Raw genomic sequence first — 21,405 nt, 5'->3', positions numbered from 1 at the left:
TGGCTGCTTTGCTTCCTCTGGACCAGGACGATGTCATGAAAACGTGTGGTTTCAAGGCCCTTTGGTTTTTTAACATTGGTATCTTTATACTCTTTACATCACTAATGAGCTGGGTCACAAAGGATCTACCTTCACCTTCATTGCCTGGTCACAGAAGATTGCATTTGAGACTATTTGGGAAAAGCTGTAAAGGTTCGTCTGCTGTATACAGTCAGTCTAACAACGGCCTCAAGCAGCAAAGATGCATGTGTGAAATAAAGAATAATAAAAATGACTTTATTATCTTAGCGGGGAAGATTTAGTACGAGAACAGAATGTTCTGATTCCAGGGATGAGGAGTTGACAGGAACTATTTCCTGAATCACAGTAACCTAAATAGCCTGGTCCTCTCTGCTGGAAAGTTCTGGCCGCTCTGCTGCCCTGACAGCCTGGCTTCACATCAGTGTGTCTCGACCCTCCGGGGTTTTTTCCAACCCGCTTCCTCAGATGTCATAATTAAGACAAACTGATGAAACTTCCACTGGCTTTCGAGGCATCGAGTGCATTAGTTCAATAAAAATAAAACCAAAATAAATAAAAATGAAATTGAATTTAACAGCTGCACATTCAGTAGCTAATACAAACTCTAAACCACATCAAAACACACAATTTGGCTCCATCCTTTTTCAATTTATTGGCCGATTTTGCTGTTCTGATTCTGTATAACAGCGAGGCAACGCTAAAGACAACACAGTTCTCCAGGAAGTCACAGTAATGAGACTAGCTTTTTATTATAGCTGTGTTTATTAAATGATATCCAGCTTGTTTATTAATCTAAGTTATTGTGTGTGTGGATCAAACTCACAATGAGAGAGTGCAGTAATGTGTTTATAATTCAAAATAAGGAAAATTCCATTAAACCTGTGTTTATGCCTCCCAATGAAACATTACCTAAATAAATTCTGCTGTTAATTTTGAATGTTGATTGTAAAAAGGTATATAAGAGACTTTATTAATCCCAAAGAGAAACTGAGCGACCAAAATTACCCAGACAGAAAAATTAAGACCTTTAATATGTCCTTCAGCTACAGCAACTTCTCCTAACCATGTCTTCCTGTTTTCCTGTATATATGTAGGGATTTCATGCCTGGTCTTTCCTGACGGTATAAATCTCTGCTCGTCTCTTCCTGCCTTCGCTGTCTTCCTGCTGAGCCTGGCCATTTGTCTTGCTGTGTGTTCCACACACATGTATGGATCTGTCTTGCTGACTATACGCCTGCTGCTCTGCCTCCCTGTCAACACTATGTGCCAGATTACTGGAATACTATATGGCATATACTATGAGCTGTGACCCATTTCCATACATTATACTCAAGTGTACAGTATGAACTAGAGCTCTAACGATTAGCTGATTAACCAACTGACTTGAAATGATTCTGCAACTCCTTTGATACTCAACCATTTGTTCTCATTCGTTAAAGGCAAATATTCTAAACACTTGGTGGTTCTCTTAACCCAAATGCGAATATTTAAGGTTTTTTCTTATAGGATGATAATTTATGCATTAATGTTAAAAGGTGCTTTGATTTGTTTAATTGGACAAGTCAATAATCAGTGTCTGAAATGAAAACATATGGTGGATGGTAAACGGACTGCACTTACAAGCTGTATAACATTCACACACACACATTCACACTGATAGTGGTGGGGCTGCCATGCAAGTCATCGGACCACCAAGAGCTCCATGTGGAGCTAATGATCAAACTGAACTGTTGGATGATCTGCTGTTCCTCCTGAGGCACAGTCACTTGTATTGTGGAATAATATCCCGTCACTGAGGGGATTTTGAAGTCCAACACATATCAATATGTGACAATGAAAGAACACACCACATATTTAAAACATACTTGGAATTGCAGTATGCAGAACACTCTTTTCTTGTATTATACTATTTAGTGACTGGATGTGCTCTGATCTAGAGTAATTTATACAAACTGCAGTAATCCCAAAGAAAACCTACTTCAAAATGCAGTTATTTTAAGCACAATGTGTTACAAAACCTAAATGCATGAGTAATGCCTCCCTGAGTGATTCAAACGTTCAGAGACGTGGTGGCAGTCTGTCGACTCTCTGCATATTATGCTTAATTTACTAGAACCTGGCAACCTTTAGAACAAAAAACACATACCGTACACATAACCCGTCGTTTCAGATTGTTTAAAGTTTGGTAAACATTTCACTTTCTGTAGTAAAACACATATTGCAATATTTAATCTTGGTTTGCTACTTTGTACTAAAGTGATTCATCCATATACATTAAGGTTAGATGATAATTTGATAACTAAGCTAATACATTTTTGTAATAACATAAACATATGAAGTTCTAGTTGTACAAGATTTGTTGGTCTACCCTGATACTTTTAAGCTAATTTTAATAGAAATACAAAACATTTTTAAAAACACCTGTTCTAATGTTGTTTTGCACAAGTGGAAGTAGAATACTGAAAATATTATTATGTTACTTTATGATCAGTTAATAGTTTTATTTATTGTTTAATTCATTCATATTATTATCATTTCTTTGAACTATGAACTGTTGCTCAGACAATACAAGTGCATTTCTTCACTATTTTCTGACTATATCTATATCTGTCGGCCAAACACTTCATCAATTAGTAATGAAATTAACTGAGAGGTTAATCAATAACGAAAACAGTTGTTAGCTGCAGCCCTTAAATGTATTGACACTGAACATCTAATTGATTATTTTATAGACGATTATACATACATTTGCCATTTAGTTTTATGTGTTGTCTAACCCTACTACACACAGTATGTGATATGGTATATACAGTACATCTGTCCCCATGCTCATAGGTTAAAGAATATGTGTCTCACTGACACTTCATATGAGCTTTAAAGATACAGAAGCCCCCTGACATGCAGTGAGTTAGTGTAGCAGAGCCCCCCACACTGACAGTCTCTCTCACACACACACACACACACACACACACACACACACACACACACACACACACACACACACACACACACACACACACACACTCAGTCTAGTCCTCCATCCATTCACTCCCTCCATCTCTGGCAATGTGTGGGCTGAAATATCACTCTCTCTGAATAGCACTGCAGCACTGAAAACATAGAAAGAAATAATAATAATAATAAATAGAAGAAAGGTATTTGTTCACGTTTATTTTATATGTAGTCTGTGTTTTTCAGTAACGTAGCTGGTATTGATATTGTTGCCAGGGGTCATCTGTCAGCTCAAGGTTGTGTATTTCAGATCAATCTACCCTATCCTCTCTGCCTCTTGTTCCCTAAATCTATACTTTATTTGTCTCACTTTGATTCCTCTCTCATCCCATCCCCTTCCTCTCTTTCTCTTCTTCTCCCCCCACCATCCCTCTCTGAAGCATGCTGAGAAATGGGCCAGTGCATAAGGGCATAGCAGCAGTAACAGTATGGCTCTGCATTGTGCTATGGACTGGGGCGAAGCTGGCAGAGCAGTCACTGCTGCTCTGACCTCTGTCCATAAAGGTCAATGCACTGCCCTTGGTCCTGACACAGAGATGTGGTGCTGGTAGAATAGTTTAAAAATAAAATCCATTAATGCAGCCTAGTTTTCAGATGATAGTGTGGAGCGAGGAGTATTACAGAAGACCTGTGCGTCCATTAACTCCCATTTGAATGACACTGCCTAATATCATAATGATTTATTTTAGCCAACTGTCACTACATCATTTAACAAAATATATAACATCCTAAAACAAATAACAAATAAACACATACTGGACAAAGTTGGTCCACAAAATCCAGAGTTAAGAAACTAACCACTGAACTATAGTTTGACCCCTTTGATAATTAAGCAAAATAATAAAATAATAAAATAAGCAAATTTAATCAACTATAAACTATAAACTGAAACATTAACAATTGTTAACAACTCAGTAATGGATCATTTATTTTGGTTACAAAAACCATTTAAAAGCTGTAAAAAGTTTAATATCCAAGATAAAAGATCACATAATATTGAATTCTTACTATGAAGAAAAGCAACTGAGAGACATTTGAGAATCTTCATTGTCAAACAATTAGGAGAGAAACTACAGTGCACGTGTCAATCCATCTATACCCTACTTCTAAAACAAACCTTCTCCCCCCCATTCACATTCTCAAATATGAAATGCTATCCAAACACAAAACAGTGTACTTACCTGCTTTACAAATTACTTCAAAATTAGTAATCATCAAATAGGACTTGACAGTACAGAAAATAAATAAAGGGATCAGCAGCACCACTCTGCAATAAGATATGATTTGAAAAAAAAATATATATATATATCTACAAAAGTCACATACTTCACTTTAATCAAAATACTGTGATGTTGCCTAAACCACAAACTGTGGTCACTGATGCGAATGCTGTGCCCTTCCTCCATCCACCCTGACCATTAACAAACAGAGGGCCTCACTCACTTGAACATAACATTGTCTGTGAACAGAGTCCAGCAAGCAATTACCTTTGCCAACACAATTCTGTTCTATACAAATATCATTTCTAGGAGACAAGGTTGAATAGTTGACTCATTTTCCAAATGCACCAAATCCTAAAACTTCCATATGACATCATGAATCAACTCTGAAATTAAAAGCTCTATTCATTTGATGTCAATTTCAGTTACCGGCAGTAAAGACAATTAATTTAATGGATCTGAAAGTTGTGCATAAAAACTTGCTGACTGACTTGCTCTCTGCTCCAACAGGCCCAGTTTTACATAGTGTCTGTCTACATAACATCCCGTCCCAGTTCCCGAGGACAGACACCGCCAAAATGCCATTATAAATGCCAGCATTTGGGGAGGCGTGAGGTGCAGAAAATAAAATCCATCTGAGCGCTGACTGAACCAAAGCAGCCCATTTTACAGCCTCTGCTCTGTAACCATGTGTATCTGCACTAAACTACTGCATATGTATAAAGATAATTCTACTGCCATCACCATCTGTCCTGCAAATAGTGTTTGTAGCATTGTTTAGAGAAATAATAATTTAAGACTCTTGCAGCATCTTAACACAATGTCCCCATTTAATATTCATTTATATATGGTTGAGAACAAAGTGGCTAAAAGCAACAGTTACAAGTTAGTACTGTAGTTTTTTATGGTAAATTGACAAACCCTTCTTGTACTACTCCTCATTGATGCCAATGAGCCAAACACACACAGACAAATCACTGTCCTGCCTCCAAGACATCAACGCAACATAAAGGAAGAAGTTAAGTTTACTGTCACTGTCATCCAACTCTTCAGAGATGTTAACAGTGAGCATGTAGAGAGCCTAGATAGTAAGAACAGGGAGCATGTTGGCTAGTGCAGAAGTAACAGATGGACAGCAAAGACAGAGATGTTTATTCCAGAGAACACAAGTTTATCTGTCATTTATACATTAATCTAAGTTTGATTCTCTATAAAACAGAGCTGTGGTTTACCAAGTGTCCAAATAAGTCAAGAGTAGAGAAGAAATCTGGCTACTGATCTGCTGCATGTGTGCATGGACCTAAACTAACCAGGTTACTACAGTTAATGTAAACCCTCCATTACCTGTGTCACCTGGTTTCTCTCAGTAAACACAGTGACACTATGCTGTGTAAGATATTTTAATATTACACCAGTTACCACTGCTTCATCCTTCCTCTATTTAGCAAGCAAGAAAGACAGATGATATGGGAGAGATGCAGCAGGTTTATATTTGAATCTCTGAATCTCAGGTCATGGATATTAAGCTTCTTTCAAAATTTTCTGGATTAAATTCATGAGCTAACATAAATGGAGTTATCCAGGTTCAGGTGTACTAACAGAATCCTCATACACAAACAAAATATCCTACCTACTGCATAGTACAGTCAGAGCCTCACAATTAGGACAGTAGGGGACGACCTTCTCACATCTGGGTGACAGTAAGTTCATCTCTAAAGGTGAATTCTCAGACCTGACTCGAAACCTGACACCTACCAAGGTTTGAACAGCGTGAAAGACAACGTGCAACAATCTGTTCATGAAGTGAAAAAATAACCACAGTAAATAAATCTACAAACCATGAAGTGGTTCATCGATCAACAAAAGGTCTAACTGGCACTAAGACGCTGCATCACTGCATAGATTAGGAGTTATTATGTGATGTGTAAATTGAATGCATCATGCACTCTGGGTTTATTACACCATACGCTCTCATCAGAACTGTGAAGCCGATAGTGACAGCCGCTGTGAATGAGGACAACTGTGCAACTTCTCACAGATATCACATAGACTTACTTCCTGTTAGTCCTGCAAACCCAATTTGAATATTTCTGTCAAACGACTATCAACTGTATAATAAGTCAGTCTAATCTAGACCATAATTATTCTTTCCACGTAAACTATGGTGTCATTTTTCTTAGTGACAGGTTTCAACATAATGTTTTGCTGTCATGTATGTGCAGCAGTGCGATGTTGCTACACTGTCCAATCTGTTGAAGATGGTTCATATGACTGAGAAAAGAAAAAAAAGCCTCACAGAGCTGCAGCTCATCACAGCCAACTGGAAGGTGTTGGTCCAGAGAGGGGCATTTACAGTTCTCATCGCACCCGTCGTACACCACTCCAGGCTTGAGTGTGATGACTAACCGCTTGGTAAATTATTTCAGTTTGAGCAGTGGCATTCGGTGGCCCCTTGGCTTTGCTCAGATAGTCACACTGGCAACCAGCATCGACAACACAAGTCAACAAATAATGTTTGCAACAACAGTCACTGCTGCCAAATGTCTTCCGAGGCAAAACCAGACAAAGAAAGTTGTGAGGAGATATAAGAGAGAGTATTACAGTGTATACGAAGTACTGTGAGCCCTCAAAGTAAATAGAAGTTACTACAAGCCGGGAGTAAGTGTCGTACCGTGACACAATGTTTATACTGTACGTGCATTTAATGAAATCAATAAACAAACTGTGAATAAAATTCTTAATTTGTTGCATATATTACAAACACACTTCTACCTAATTGAAACATATTTCCTTACTCATCAAGAATCAACAATATTTGTATTTTCTTTCTGATTATCGACTATTTTTCCTGATTAAACATAATAGCTTTAAAAAAGCATGTTATTTCCTAATTTCTTATTTTCTAATGAATTGCACCATCACAGTGACACCAGTTAATGTCAGTTATTTGTTATATTTGTTTTTTTTACTACTACTACTACTAATTCTGTGATTCACAATGCTTGAGAAAATACAAATGTCCCATATATTTCTGCATGTATGTAAAACATGTCTGATTCAGTAGAGCGGCCCACACATGAGAGTAACTTCATTTTCAGGGAGTGAAACAGTCAAAGTGTGAATAATAGGGTCTGTTCTACTTTGTCTTTACATAAGGGATGTGATTGACTCTAAATAGCTTCTGGTCCTGTCATGCAGGCAGAGTCTGCTCTGGTATAACTGTCTAAAATCCCTACTGACCTGAGAACATCTAGGATTGAGCCCAACCAGGTCAGCCACATGTCAGCATTTAAAGTGGAACTTTTAATAAAGACGTCCGTCCAGATGATAAGTGGGTCATTCCAAAACTTACAGTCCCCCATTTCAAGTGTCCACTGTACGCACCTTAGTTATACAGTACATTAAGAAACACTGAAAACTACTTTACAACTACATCAGAATTTTAGCTTCTTCATTTTTTTGTTTTTTTGTTCTGACCTGCAGTCGGAATTTTATGTCCAATCAGCAACAGGTGGACTCTCAGGGACAGGTAAAGCAGTTCAAGGTGTCTCAGAAAAATGTCTGGATACCTTTGTCATAAAAAGATTCGATTTTTAATACAGGGGTCCAGTCCATTAGTAAGACTTAGTCCTACGGATATTGTTTGTGTAAAAGGTGGTAAATGTAAATATAATGGCTGCTCTATATTTCCCGCTGTGATAGGTTCTATTGAATTTTATTCAGTCTGAGATCAGTCTGTGGACCGGTTACTAGATCCCACTAGAAGCCACTTATCCTATTAGGACTGTCAGTGTCCCCCAGCTGTCCTAAATCCTGCCTTTAACTATCCCAAACTTAACAACCATAATCCCAGAATAATTAATTTTAAATTATAAACATAGTCTAATATTATAATGTATGAACTCGCCTATGTCTTAATAAATCTTCTGACTATATAACAGTTGGTTAATGTGTGTCACTACACTGTAAATTCAAACCTTGTAATTTTCAAAGAGACACACTTGGAAAACACAGTAAATGTTGTTTTACCTTATAGGTTTTTATTATTTAACATTGGTATCCAGCAGTATTCCTGATCATGTCTTATTCTTCAAAATGTATTTAATTTTAATGCAGAGCAGTTTCATAGTTTCATGAAGACACTGTGGCAAATTAGGCCACGCATACAGAAACAATTTTCCTTTAGCGTGTTCATGGCAACCAGCAATGAGCTAATTATATCACATTATATGTTTTTTTGCATGTTTATGACTGTTTAATTTGTTTTTGATCATTTTCTCTTGGAAATTGGACTATTGCACAGTAATAAGCATTAACTCATGCTCAAAGTAAGTTTTTACAGAGCAATGCTCACTCGCTGCCTCCTAGTGTTTCACGCGATATACCATAATGATTAAAACTAATTATATGGGGAGCATATTGAAATTATTTTTTATTTTTTTGTTTCTAAAAATGTGACTAGTCCTTTTCTGGAGTCTTGTAATACAAGTTTTTATTATTAGGTATAAATTGAGGGAAAGAAAGATCCATTTTATCCTTTTATAATGAAATTTACAACACAAAGTGTGCTCTGTATGTATGTAAAGGGATCTAAATACTTTCTGAAGTCACTGTTATTTTTGTCAAAATAAGTGAGGCAGCACTGCGAAATCAGTTCACCTTTAAAAAAAGTGAGGTGACAGTGGTTGTAACCTGAGTTTGCTCATCATTTGGAAAGATACTCCTACAGATGTTTGATCAGAGTTTACTAGGAACAACACTCACGTCAGTAATGTTGTGTAATAGTCTCAGGAAGAGGAGTCATTCTACAAAACAGTTACAATAGTGTTTGTTTCTCAAGGCTGTTTTGTGCTGAGAATACCATCAGCCATTTGTACCCACGTCCTCCGTGATGACGCGAAGACCTGAGTGTCTCCACAAGCTGCTGGTAAAATCCCCCAACATCCGGAGCAGCAATCAAGGTCATTTGACTGCACACTGCTGATTTCCAGCTTGTTCACTGTGGGGGGGAACTGAAAACCTGACCAACACCAATCAGATTAATCACTGCTGACTCATAAAACAACCATGATGCATGGTGGAGCTGCAGACGATCCACCTCCTCAGCCACATCGGGAATAAGAACACCAGGCCCGGCAGACACGTGAGCTTAAGTCTCTCAACGTACTGCAGGGGACAGCAACTTGGACAATGGACAATAATGCCTTTTAAAGACACAAATCCGTGCCACTAATGCAAATATCACCCAGAATGCACTACATTTTAAGCAACAATGGCCTCTGACAGTCTGACACTGTTATATCATCCATGTGTGATGTGCAATGCTTTTGTCATCAACTTGCTGTACCCACTTTCTCGTCTGCTTCCACTTCAGTCAGTGATTCCCTGCGTTTCCCAGAATGCCTTTCAACAGCCCCCAGAGAGTGGGCGTGAACTTGTTCATTTCTCTCAAAGGTAGGCGTACACAGGCATGCAAACAGCTTCAAAGTGTGATCATTCAGCTGCAGGGTTATACGCATCTATAATCTCTGCTATGCCCCTAACTCAAACACTGCATGTCCTGTGGTTGCACTGCAGTCTGGTCTACGGAGGCTACTGTGGGTGTACAGAGAGCTCCGTCCTCCTGGTCTGATCCTCAAGTTAATGTTAAATGTTGGTGTGAAGAGCTGCTCTCAGAAGAAGCCCCTGCTGATTTTCAGATTAATATTTCAGATGAAATCTGTAACAAACAACAACGCTGACAATCAGCTGATTCATTTATCCTGCTAAAAATTATAAATTACATTACGTTTTTTAGATATTTTTGAGTTTTGGACGGCTGAGGAAAAATTGGCCGTTTTCTCTACATGGAACCAATTACTGTTTACTGAACAGATAAATCAATAATGAAATTATTAATAAGTTGTAATGCTACTGCAGTGTATTAAACATCTTCTGTTGTTCAGTTTGTACTGTGGCTTCATTATAAACAGCAATTCGTCTGCTATTTTACTAGCAAAACAATCAAGACATATGTGCCAGATAAAAATCATATATTCAATAAAGCAGTCCTTCTTTTTTCACAACATTCTTGTACCAAACGTAAGTGAGGATCCTGGAGGTTTTAATTTAATTTGAATTTTATCTACTTTATTGATTGCTGTGGGGAAGTACAGGACACACAGATGATGGTGCAGCTGCCATGGAAAGTGCCGGGGCCACTTGGGGATTTAGCGTTTTGCCCAAGGATGCTTTGACACGATAAAACCCCCGACTCTGCAATCACTTGACGACCCACTCTACCTCCTAATGAGATGTGAAGATATTACATATCTAAGTTTATTTACAAAAACACAATCCAAAGAAGGGCGCATTGCCAAAACTGTTTTCCTTTCATCAACTGAAGTGTTTTCCATTTTGTGTTTCAATTAGTCACTTTGCTGCAGGTGAAGTATCACAACTGAATTTTTATGTGACCAAAAAGGCAGAATCTAAGTGTGTCAATTATGGACGATGGGAAGCACTTCTCTAATGTATCCTCACTTTAGTAACCCGGTGAGGCAGGTGTAGGTGTGCAGCGCCAAACATCCTGCTTAAAACGCATCCTCAACCACACATGGCCCTGCAACCATACACCAGGTGATATCATCTACAAACACGCACCTACACAGACACCTACGTGCATGCCCAAAACACAAGTTCACGGCTAGCTCGCACCTGTGCGCCCATGAGGCGGCAGTGCAGAGGGGGGCTCTTAAGTTTGCAGTGTTTCTGCACTAGCGTGATGCATCAGCATTCATGAGGCAATTATGCTCATGTTGGAACCAGTCATGTGTGTGTGTGTGTGTGTGAGTGCATGCCCTTGTGCATGTGTGTGATCTGTCTTTTTCTGCATAACTCTAATGTAGCACACACAGACGCACACATGCATGTGCGTGCACATACAAAAACACCCCATCAGTGCCAGTTATAAGCTGCTAGGTGACTCCGTGTTTGACTGATGCTGCTGCTGCATTCAGGGCATAGCTGTGAGACTCAAAATGGGAGGGTTGTGTTGCATTATGCCGAGGCGTTAGTGTATTGTATGTGTGCATGTATGGCAGCAGAGGAGAGCGCAGCCTCATGTTCAAACCTGTCTGCCTGTCTTACACACTGCAGCACCACACAGCCCACCAGATGAACGCCACACAATACCTGTTTTTTTCCTTTTACGCAGGGGCTCCACAAAGAGGATGCTGATCCTATGGATGCGGCACCCGTCACCATTTTCCCCTTTGAAGAGATGGAGAAGAAAACAGAGCCTCATAGGAACAGAAATCAAACGAGGTGGAGACAATAACTACATGAAGGTTCAATAATAAAACCAAAACATGGCCACACATGTATCCCAGCTGTGACAATGTGTCCTGTAAGTTTGGTATGATCCTTTAACAACAGTAAAACAGCGTGATGATGCAAACTACGACACTCTCCGTCTGATCAAATGTGACCAGCTTTGAAGTTAAAACAGGACCTGTCTCCTCCATTTACACAGTTTAATATCCATGTCTCACCTGTGTTCGTCTCCGTCGGTTCCTGTTTTGATTCCCGGGTTGTTAAAGAAACATGTCACCTACATTTTTCATTGTAATTCCCAGATCTGGAGGAAACTGATGCGCCGCAGTGGAGCCGTTCTCCGCGTCCAGTAGAGAAGAAGAACCCGTACAAAGACTCGTCTTCTAAATTCTCCTCCGGGTCCGGTCACGGTGTTTCGCTGTGGTACTGCGGTGAATGTCGGAGCTCTCTCTCCCGGTGATGCTCACTCGATCCCCGCTCGGCGCTGACGCTTCTCCCGCTGCTTCTCCGACACAAGCCGCTCCACCGAGAGCTCCGCGGCCAGCTCACCGATTGGCTGACGTTCCTCGAGTACGGGACACGATCGGCCAATCATGGAGCGGTCGCTTATCGTAGCCACATCTGATTGGCTGATGGCGTTCGAACCCGCTGCTCAATTCGCGGTATCCGCGCACCTGCGACTGTAGACGGTAAATATCAATGCGCAGACCGTTAATCTAGTTCTGTATTAATGCGCAGACCGTTAATCTGGTTCTGTATTAATGCGCAGACCGTTAATCTAGTTCTGTATTAATTCGCAGACCGTTAATCTGGTTCTGTATTAATGCGCAGACCGTTAATCTAGTTCTGTATTAATGCGCAGACCGTTAATCTGGTTCCGTATTAATTCGCAGACCGTTAATCTGGTTCTGTATCAATGCGCAGACCGTTAATCTAGTTCTGTATTAATGCGCAGACCGTTAATCTAGTTCCGTATTAATTCGCAGACCGTTAATCTGGTTCTGTATCAATGCGCAGACCGTTAATCTGGTTCAGTATTAATGCGCAGACCGTTAATCTAGTTCCGTATTAATTCGCAGACCGTTAATCTGGTTCTGTATCAATGCGCAGACCGTTAATCTGGTTCTGTATTAATGCGCAGACCGTTAATCTAGTTCTGTATTAATGCGCAGACCGTTAATCTAGTTCCGTATTAATGCGCAGACCGTTAATCTGGTTCTGTATCAATGCGCAGACCGTTAATCTGGTTCTGTATTAATACGCAGACCGTTAATCTAGTTCAGTATCAATGCGCAGACCGTTAATCTAGTTCTGTATTAATGCGCAGACCGTTAATCTAGTTCCGTATTAATGCGCAGACCGTTAATCTGGTTCTGTATCAATGCGCAGACCGTTAATCTAGTTCTGTATTAATGCGCAGACCGTTAATCTAGTTCCGTATTAATGCGCAGACCGTTAATCTAGTTCCGTATCAATGCGCAGACCGTTAATCTGGTTCTGTATCAATGCGCAGACCGTTAATCTAGTTCCGTATTAATGCGCAGACCGTTAATCTAGTTCCGTATTAATGCGCAGACCGTTAATCTGGTTCTGTATCAATGCGCAGACCGTTAATCTGGTTCTGTATTAATACGCAGACCGTTAATCTAGTTCAGTATCAATGCGCAGACCGTTAATCTGGTTCTGTATCAGTGCGCAGACCGTTAATCTGGTTCTGTATCAGTGCGCAGACCGTTAATCTGGTTCTGTATCAATGCGCAGACCGTTGATCTGGTTCTGTATCAATGCGCAGACCGTTAATCTGGTTCTGTATCAATGCGCAGACCGTTAATCTAGTTCAGTATTAATGCGCAGACCGTTAATCTAGTTCAGTATCAATGCGCAGACCGTTAATCTGGTTCTGTATCAGTGCGCAGACCGTTAATCTGGTTCTGTATCAGTGCGCAGACCGTTAATCTGGTTCTGTATCAATGCGCAGACCGTTGATCTGGTTCTGTATCAATGCGCAGACCGTTAATCTGGTTCTGTATCAATGCGCAGACCGTTAATCTAGTTCAGTATTAATGCGCAGACCGTTAATCTGGTTCTGTATCAATGCGCAGACCGTTAATCTGGTTCTGTATCAGTGCGCAGACCGTTAATCTGGTTCTGTATCAATGCGCAGACCGTTAATCTGGTTCTGTATTAATACGCAGACCGTTAATCTGGTTCAGTATTAATGCGCAGACCGTTAATCTGGTTCTGTATCAATGCGCAGACCGTTAATCTGGTTCTGTATCAGTGCGCAGACCGTTAATCTGGTTCTGTATCAATGCGCAGACCGTTGATCTGGTTCTGTATCAATGCGCAGACCGTTAATCTGGTTCTGTATCAGTGCGCAGACCGTTAATCTGGTTCAGTATCAGTGCGCAGACCGTTAATCTGGTTCCGTATCAGTGCGCAGACCGTTAATCTGGTTCCGTATCAATGCGCAGACCGTTAATCTGGTTCCGTATCAGTGCGCAGACCGTTAATCTGGTTCCGTATCAATGCGCAGACCGTTAATCTAGTTCCGTATCAATGCGCAGACCGTTAATCTGGTTCCGTATCAATTCGCAGACAGTTAATCTGGTTCCGTATTAATGCGCAGACCGTTAATCTGGTTCCGTATTAATGCGCAGACCGTTAATCTGGTTCCGTATTAGTTCGCAGACCGTTAATCTGGTTCCGTATTAATGCGCAGACCGTTAATCTGGTTCCGTATTAATGCGCAGACCGTTAATCTGGTTTTGGTATTAACGCACTATCCGTTAATCTAGTTCCGTATTAATGCGCAGACCGTTAATCTGGTTTTGGTATTAACGCACTATCCGTTAATCTAGTTCCGTATTAATGCACAGACCGTTAATCTGGTTTTGGTATTAATGCGCAGACCGTTAATCTGGTTCCGTATCAATGCGCAGACCGTTAATCTGGTTCCGTATTAGTTCGCAGACCGTTAATCTGGTTCCGTATTAATGCGCAGACCGTTAATCTGGTTCCGTATTAATGCGCAGACCGTTAATCTGGTTTTGGTATTAACGCACTATCCGTTAATCTAGTTCCGTATTAATGCGCAGACCGTTAATCTGGTTTTGGTATTAACGCACTATCCGTTAATCTAGTTCCGTATTAATGCACAGACCGTTAATCTGGTTTTGGTATTAATGCGCAGACCGTTAATCTGGTTCCGTATTAATGCGCAGACCGTTAATCTGGTTTTGGTATTAATGCGCAGACCGTTAATCTGGTTCCGTATTAATGCGCAGACCGTTAATCTGGTTCCGTATTAATGCACAGACCGTTAATCTAGTTTTGGTATTAATGAAAAGACCATTAATCTGGTTTTGGTATTAATGCGCAGACCGTTAATCTGGTTCCGTATTAATGCGCAGACCGTTAATCTGGTTCCGTATTAATGCACAGACCGTTAATCTAGTTTTGGTATTAATGAAAAGACCATTAATCTGGTTTTGGTATTAATTCGCAGACCGTTAATCTGGTTTCGGTAGTAGCTAGCCAAGGCACTTACCAAAATTATGACAGCAAATCATTTATCTTTAAAAGCTAAAAAATAAATTATTTATAATAAATGAATTAGAATTAATAATCTAAAGTATAATACATATATTTTTGCAAATTTAATCACAACAAGAGTATTTCTAGTTTTAATTAGCAGTTAATTCCTGTATGTGTTTAATGTTTTAATCGGGGAGTTAGCATCAAATTTAAAACCCTTAATTTTCGACAGTAGACAGTGTGAGAACATGTTGACTTTAAAGGACTGATCTGGAAAAATAAATCTTCTGTTTTTTGCCTCCAACCTGTTTTAAGATTGGGACAAATTTCTGCGGAATTGCTTGTTTGAATTTCAAATTTGATTAAACTACTTAATCCCACTGAGGGGGAATCTGTTTAGAAGCTTGTTTTTTGTGTAATCACTTCCTATTCAGTCAGTGAGCGGTGCTAATCATCGTCAGTAGCATCATCATCGCTAATAGTTTGAGCCACATATCTTCATCTGTTCTGTAAATATGGCTCAGACATCGACCATAACTATTAATTTAACACAGAATTAGTCCTCAAAAGTGAATTTTGCCTCTAAATCCTGCTTTTCTCAATAGACAACAGTTGATATAGTTGCTTAGCTTCTTGCTTTGACTGGTTGTTCTTTACAACCTTAATGTGGTCGATAATTTGATGTAAAGTTTTTTTTTCCTTCTTCTTCTTTATCACCTTTTAGCAGCTGCTTGCTTTGTCTTTCTGGTTTATTTCGTGTCTTTCTGGTTTATTTCGTGTCTTTCCGGTTTATTTCGTGTCTTTCTGGTTTATTTCGTGTCTTTCCGGTTTATTTCGTGTCTTTCTGGTTTATTTCGTGTCTTTCTGGTTTATTTCGTGTCTTTCTGGTTTATTTCGTGTCTTTCCGGTTTATTTCGTGTCTTTTATGGTTTATTTCGTGTCTTTCTGGTTTATTTCGTGTCTTTCCGGTTTATTTCGTGTCTTTCTGGTTGAATTCGTGTCTTTCTGGTTGAATTCGTGTCTTTCCGGTTTATTTCGTGTCTTTTATGGTTTATTTCGTGTCTTTCTGGTTGAATTCGTGTCTTTCCGGTTTATTTCGTATCTTTCTGGTTGTTTCGTGTCTTTCTGGTTTATTTCGTGTCTTTCTGGTTTATTTTGTGTCTTTCTGGTTTATTTCGTGTCTTTCTGGTTTATTTCGTGTCTTTCTGGTTTATTTCGTGTCTTTCTGGTTTATTTCGTGTCTTTCTGGTTTATTTCGTGTCTTTCTGGTTTATTTCGTGTCTTTCTGGTTTATTTCGTGTCTTTCTGGTTTATTTCGTGTCTTTCTGGTTTATTTCGTGTCTCTCATTTTTCGTAGTCCCAGGACCCACTGCTGCCTGCAACACACTCAAAAGGACAAAGGCTAAACAGCAGGTTAATTGGTCGCAGCTGAGAGTATTCTGGGTATTGAAGGATGATTCACTAAAATTATAATATGTCAGTTCAAAACACATATTCCTCAACACAAGATTGTGGAAAATTTAGACCCTTCACTGTCTACAGTTCATAATATGGTGAAAATATTTAGGGAGTCTGGGGAAATATCAGTGTGCAGAGGCTGGAAGGGTGGAAACAACTGTTAAATGTGCGTGACCTCTAAGCCCTCAGGCAGCAGTGCATCGCGTCATGCTACCGTGATGAATATAGCCACATGGACTCAAAAGCACTTTGGAAAACCATCACTTAAACACAGCTCGCTGCTGCATCCAACAATGCAGCCTGAAACTCTAGTATGAGGAACCGCGGAGTTCTGTGGGACCGACATGATGTTGGATGGATGGGGAAGTGCTAAGGACAAGAAGAATCATCCACTATATCAGCAAGAGGTGCAGTCAGCATCTAGGAGCATATCACACAGCATTTACATATGTACCATCAATCGTCATCAGATTAGAGAGAAATGTGCAGTGATCAAAGGCAAAATCTTTTCCCAGGAAGTCAGTAAGTATTTCAGCAGGAGTGTGTGTTCTCTACAACCGTGCATGTAGAAAAAAGCCCCTTGAAAAAATATAAAAAACTAATAATAAAACTAATCAACAACCATCTGCATGAGTAGCTACTAGAGCTAAGTGAGAAAAGATGTGAACTGTTCCTTTAAAAGAGAATGACAGAGGTAAAAGTATAGTTTAGGCCATAATTTAGAATTTAAAGAGAGCCCACTCCTCCCATTGTAATGTATAATCATCTATTATGGTAATTGACTTCACAAGATTAATACCGCACTAATGAAGCTGTGTGAACTCAGAATAAATAGGAGTTTATGGGCTGCCCTCCCCGTTCTCAGCTCGGAGCTGTTCAATGGTTGCTTGATGAATGGGAGGAAAGAGAGAGGATGGAGGATCCAGTAGCACCAAGTGATAATGCGGTGTCATCAGTTACCTTGACAACCGCAGCCTCTAAGTCTAACATGTTAATTATAAATTTTTGCATCAAATTAGCAGAGGCTTGTTCCTTGTTCTTGGCCTGGCCTCTGCAGCTCGGGCCGTTTGCTTCCATCACTCATTGCTGACTTCAACAACAAGAGAGCAAATACGAAATGCAAATCTCTACAGCGCTCTGCATCAAGCCCCGGCTTATATTTCTCAGCAATGAAGAGTAGTCCTGATACAAAACCGACAGGCAGCACCATTTTAAGCCTGCAGAAGCAACATGATTGCAGTGTAATTTAGTTTAATTTAATAAACAAGGTGCAGAAATTAAAGCACCAAGGGGCATTTTAGAGATCTGCTGATTTCGCTATGATGGTTATAAAAGCCTTAAAAAAAGAAACAAAAATGCACAGAGTGTGCACATTTTAGCTGCAGGAGGCATGTTGGTTTTGTAAAATGCATCCTGGCATGTCAGAAAATAAAAGGTCGAGCTCGCAGGTCAGCAGGATGTAAATAAAGCGGTGTTTCATGTTGACGTCGGTGCGTGTTCGAGCCTCTTCAGCCCACGTGGTAGCTGGGCTTTGCCCATCAGTTGTTAATGGGGCTAATTTTGGTTTAATTCTTCCTTTAATAAAATTAAAGAAATGATAATAATAATAAAGAAAGAAAGAGAAATATGCTTTGTTGTGCATTTTTGGGATTTCTATAAACATTTTAGGCGTCGCTGAAACAGCTCCAGGTCAGAGATGATGAGAGGCAGCGTTCAGACCCAAACATACTGTGAGACATTACTGTAATTTCCACACAGTTAGAGAATAAGGCAAAGAAAGCAGGTCCCATAAACAAAGTCAATGGATAGGTTTATTAAACAAATGTAGCATCTGTTCTGTTTTAACCACACACACCAATAACCACATTTAAAGTGGTTAAATGATTTCCTTTAAAATGACACCTTACTTTGACCTAAATGTGAGGATTTTACAGTTTGCAGCAACCTCAACATCCCCTTAAATACTATGTCATATTATGTTTAATGGTCACCATGACGGGTGAATGCTAACGTTGGCACAACATGTGGATTTGTATGATTTATTATTTATTTAAGTAAATAAAAACGCCGTGTTCATGTTCACAGAAAGGTGAGTGACCTCAGATTGCACAGGTTAAATCTCCACTGCTTCCTCCACTTGCTGCAGTGAATCTCTTTTTGCCTGTTGGCTTCAAATTATCACTCATGTTCGTGCAGATGAGCAGATGAACATTTTATTCTACGGCCGTAGGTTCCAAGTGCAAAGAGCAGCGCTGACCTGAGTTCAGCAGAAACCGTGTGGAGGAACCGCAGATGGAGAAGCTGCACGTCGGTCTCTGCAGAAATAGCCAGAGGATTTGGCTCATGTCAGCCCAACTGATTGCCAGCTGTTCCCTCACCAAAGTCAACTGTGGTAATCTGTTAACATGCATTTTACAACATTGTACACATGTTACAGCTCAAAGCGAAACAGAGAAACGAACTAATGAACAAATGGAATAATGACACTACAGGTTCCTGCAGATGAGTTTAGTTTGCATGGAGTGAATTTTCAGGAGCGTGACGTATCAATAGATCAATGTGGTGGGACCAGTAGATAAACTTAGCATAGCAAACATCCTCAAACCTGGGGGTGCAGGTGTCGCCTATAGGCCTACATTTGGAAGTTCAATTCACAGTAATGATTTATCGCACTGGGCACCAAATCAAATGCCCCTCCTCCTCAATAATGGTGCCGCCAGGTCTGGATCAATACCTTCAATAAACTTACAATCAATCCCCAGCTGCAGATCAATTCTGTTCAGCACAGTGAATTAAATATGTGGCTGTGGTGAGTTTCTGTATGAATTCATAAATAATTAATAAGAGGTTCACTGGCGACCTTCTTCAAAGGGAAACGGAGCTGTCACCACCTGAAAATGATTCAAAATCTCAAAACGCGCAGTGTGAGTTGTTTTACGTCTGCAGGGAATAAAATCACACAGCTGTGGTGATGAAAGGAGAAGAACTAAAACGATGATTGATGATGAGACGATGATTTAAAAAAATCATCATGTTCATCAAACAAAGACATTTCATTCATCGTTAATAACACTCTTATCGAAGGAGCCTCAGCCTAGAGACTGGTAACAGGAGGAGGAGGTCGGCACGTCCTGATGAGGTGAAACAGGCTGAGGGACAGCTGCCCTCCCCACTGAGCTCCAGCCATCCCAGTGATAACACACAGTTTTAGTGTGGAGGAGACGGAGGAGATGCTAATCAGTAACAAATGATGCATTAATGAGGATGTTTGTGTGAGAACTGAAGGAAAATGTAGAAACAGAGAAGCTGGAAAAGAGAAAAAGCTCAACAGTGTTTTTTCAAGAGCAAAATTAGAGCATGTGGAGGAGGAAGATATGGCCGAGCAGATATGATTCAGAGGGGGCAGCGTGATGTGAGGTACTTCTTGAAGAAATCAACCCTTAATGATCCTCTCGGGGATTCAGGGACTCCCACTGTTCTGATTAGACGGGGAGGGTCACTCGGGTTTGATGCTGCGGCCGACAATGTGGCGTTGAGAGCGGACGCCTGATTTGTTTTTCTCAACCCCCACTCCGTTCCCCAGAGATCTGCTGCAGTCAATACGGTGGCTGCTGGTGATGGTGAGAGGAAAAGTCATTGTAAGGATATAAAAATGTGATCTGCACTGGTGCATTAGAATCAAATCAGACACGCTGCTGTTAAACATCAGATGTCAATCAGTGAGTGCCGCGAGCAAATCCACGTATTACACCTTTAATCAAGCTTTTGTTTTCCTCAAGTTATTTAAAAGGCTGCGTTATTATGGAAGTCTTATAAAAACTGGATCAAAACATTTATCCTCATGAAAAGTTGCTAAAGATATTAGACTGAATGCATCAAAAGAGTCAACGCTCCTAAAACCTGTTCACTGTTGATCCAGGTGTGAACAGGTGTGGTTCACTTTTACCTTCGAGTAGCGTGGAACCAGTTGTTTCTGTTTTTTATTATTATGTGATGCTGATTTATCTCTTTCTCAAACTAAACAGCTGTTGGGGAGTTTGTTCTGCACACGTGAAGACGTAGAATGAAGCTTTCTGCTCCTCGTCTCTGTTGAAATCTGATTTATGAACTCACAAACATTACAAAGTCCTGTCTGCTCTCACTCAAGCATCTGGAGACGGTTGATTGTGGGACAGCTTGTTGCTTTCCTCTCGTGTGATTGAGTCATGGCTGAGTTTCGCCTTCAGGCTGTTTTCATGTCACACTCTGATCTGAGGACGGAGACTGGACTAACAGAGCCTCACGGTCTGAGGTGAACGCCGCCTCTCAACCGTGCTGCTTCCCGTCCTTCTCTCCCATCTCTACTCTGTTATACAGTGTCGTGAAGATAACACTGCTTGGAGAATCTTCCTGGGAGGATGTTGGGGGGTCTGTGAAGCTGTGAGCAGCTGTGCAGAGCCTCTGGTGGTTCACAGTGTGATAACAGGGAGGGGGAAACTTTCTCCAGGCGATTTCCAGTGTGTGTTCCAGCAGCACCACCTCCAACACACATCTCCGTAGTACGATGTTTGAACAGATAAGCATCAAGATGGTAGAATGTAGGTCGAAGCCAAGATGGTGGCTGCTGCAGATCTAGCAAAGTGTACAGGAAGAGTTCATCTCTCTCTCTGAACCACACGACCTGTTAGTGACGGTGCAAACTGTCTGAACGGCTTCCTGCTGAAGGAAGACAGCTGCATTCGATTTAAGCTGTGCTCACCTGTTTGTCCAATCACGTTCAGATACTGGACTAAGTCACTTCCTATTCCACAGTTCGAGTGCAGCACATTAAACGTGCTTTCATAGAAAGAATCTGTGTTTGCTC

At 40.4% G+C, this 21,405-nt stretch overlaps 1 protein-coding gene across 2 annotated transcripts in view; it reads right to left on the bottom strand.

Moving 5' to 3' along the window:
- shisa7b (shisa family member 7) overlaps window positions 1-12,045 on the bottom strand; it is a 31,882-nt gene extending 19,837 nt beyond the window's left edge. Inside the window, exons 1-2 of one of the 2 annotated variants that reach the window (XM_026348000.1) lie at window positions 11,786-12,045; window positions 11,427-11,504 (exon numbers count right to left, since the gene is read on the bottom strand). The gene's annotated coding sequence lies outside the window, so the exon portion shown is untranslated. The remainder of the gene's footprint in view (window positions 1-11,426; window positions 11,505-11,785) is intronic. The other variant, XM_033326219.1, reaches the window with a different exon arrangement.
- Between the last annotated feature and the right edge of the window lie 9,360 nt (window positions 12,046-21,405).

Source organism: Anabas testudineus, chromosome 11, assembly GCF_900324465.2.
Source record: "Anabas testudineus chromosome 11, fAnaTes1.2, whole genome shotgun sequence".
Classification (NCBI taxonomy): Eukaryota; Metazoa; Chordata; class Actinopteri; order Anabantiformes; family Anabantidae; genus Anabas; species Anabas testudineus.
This window is presented reverse-complemented; position numbering and strand designations above follow the sequence as displayed.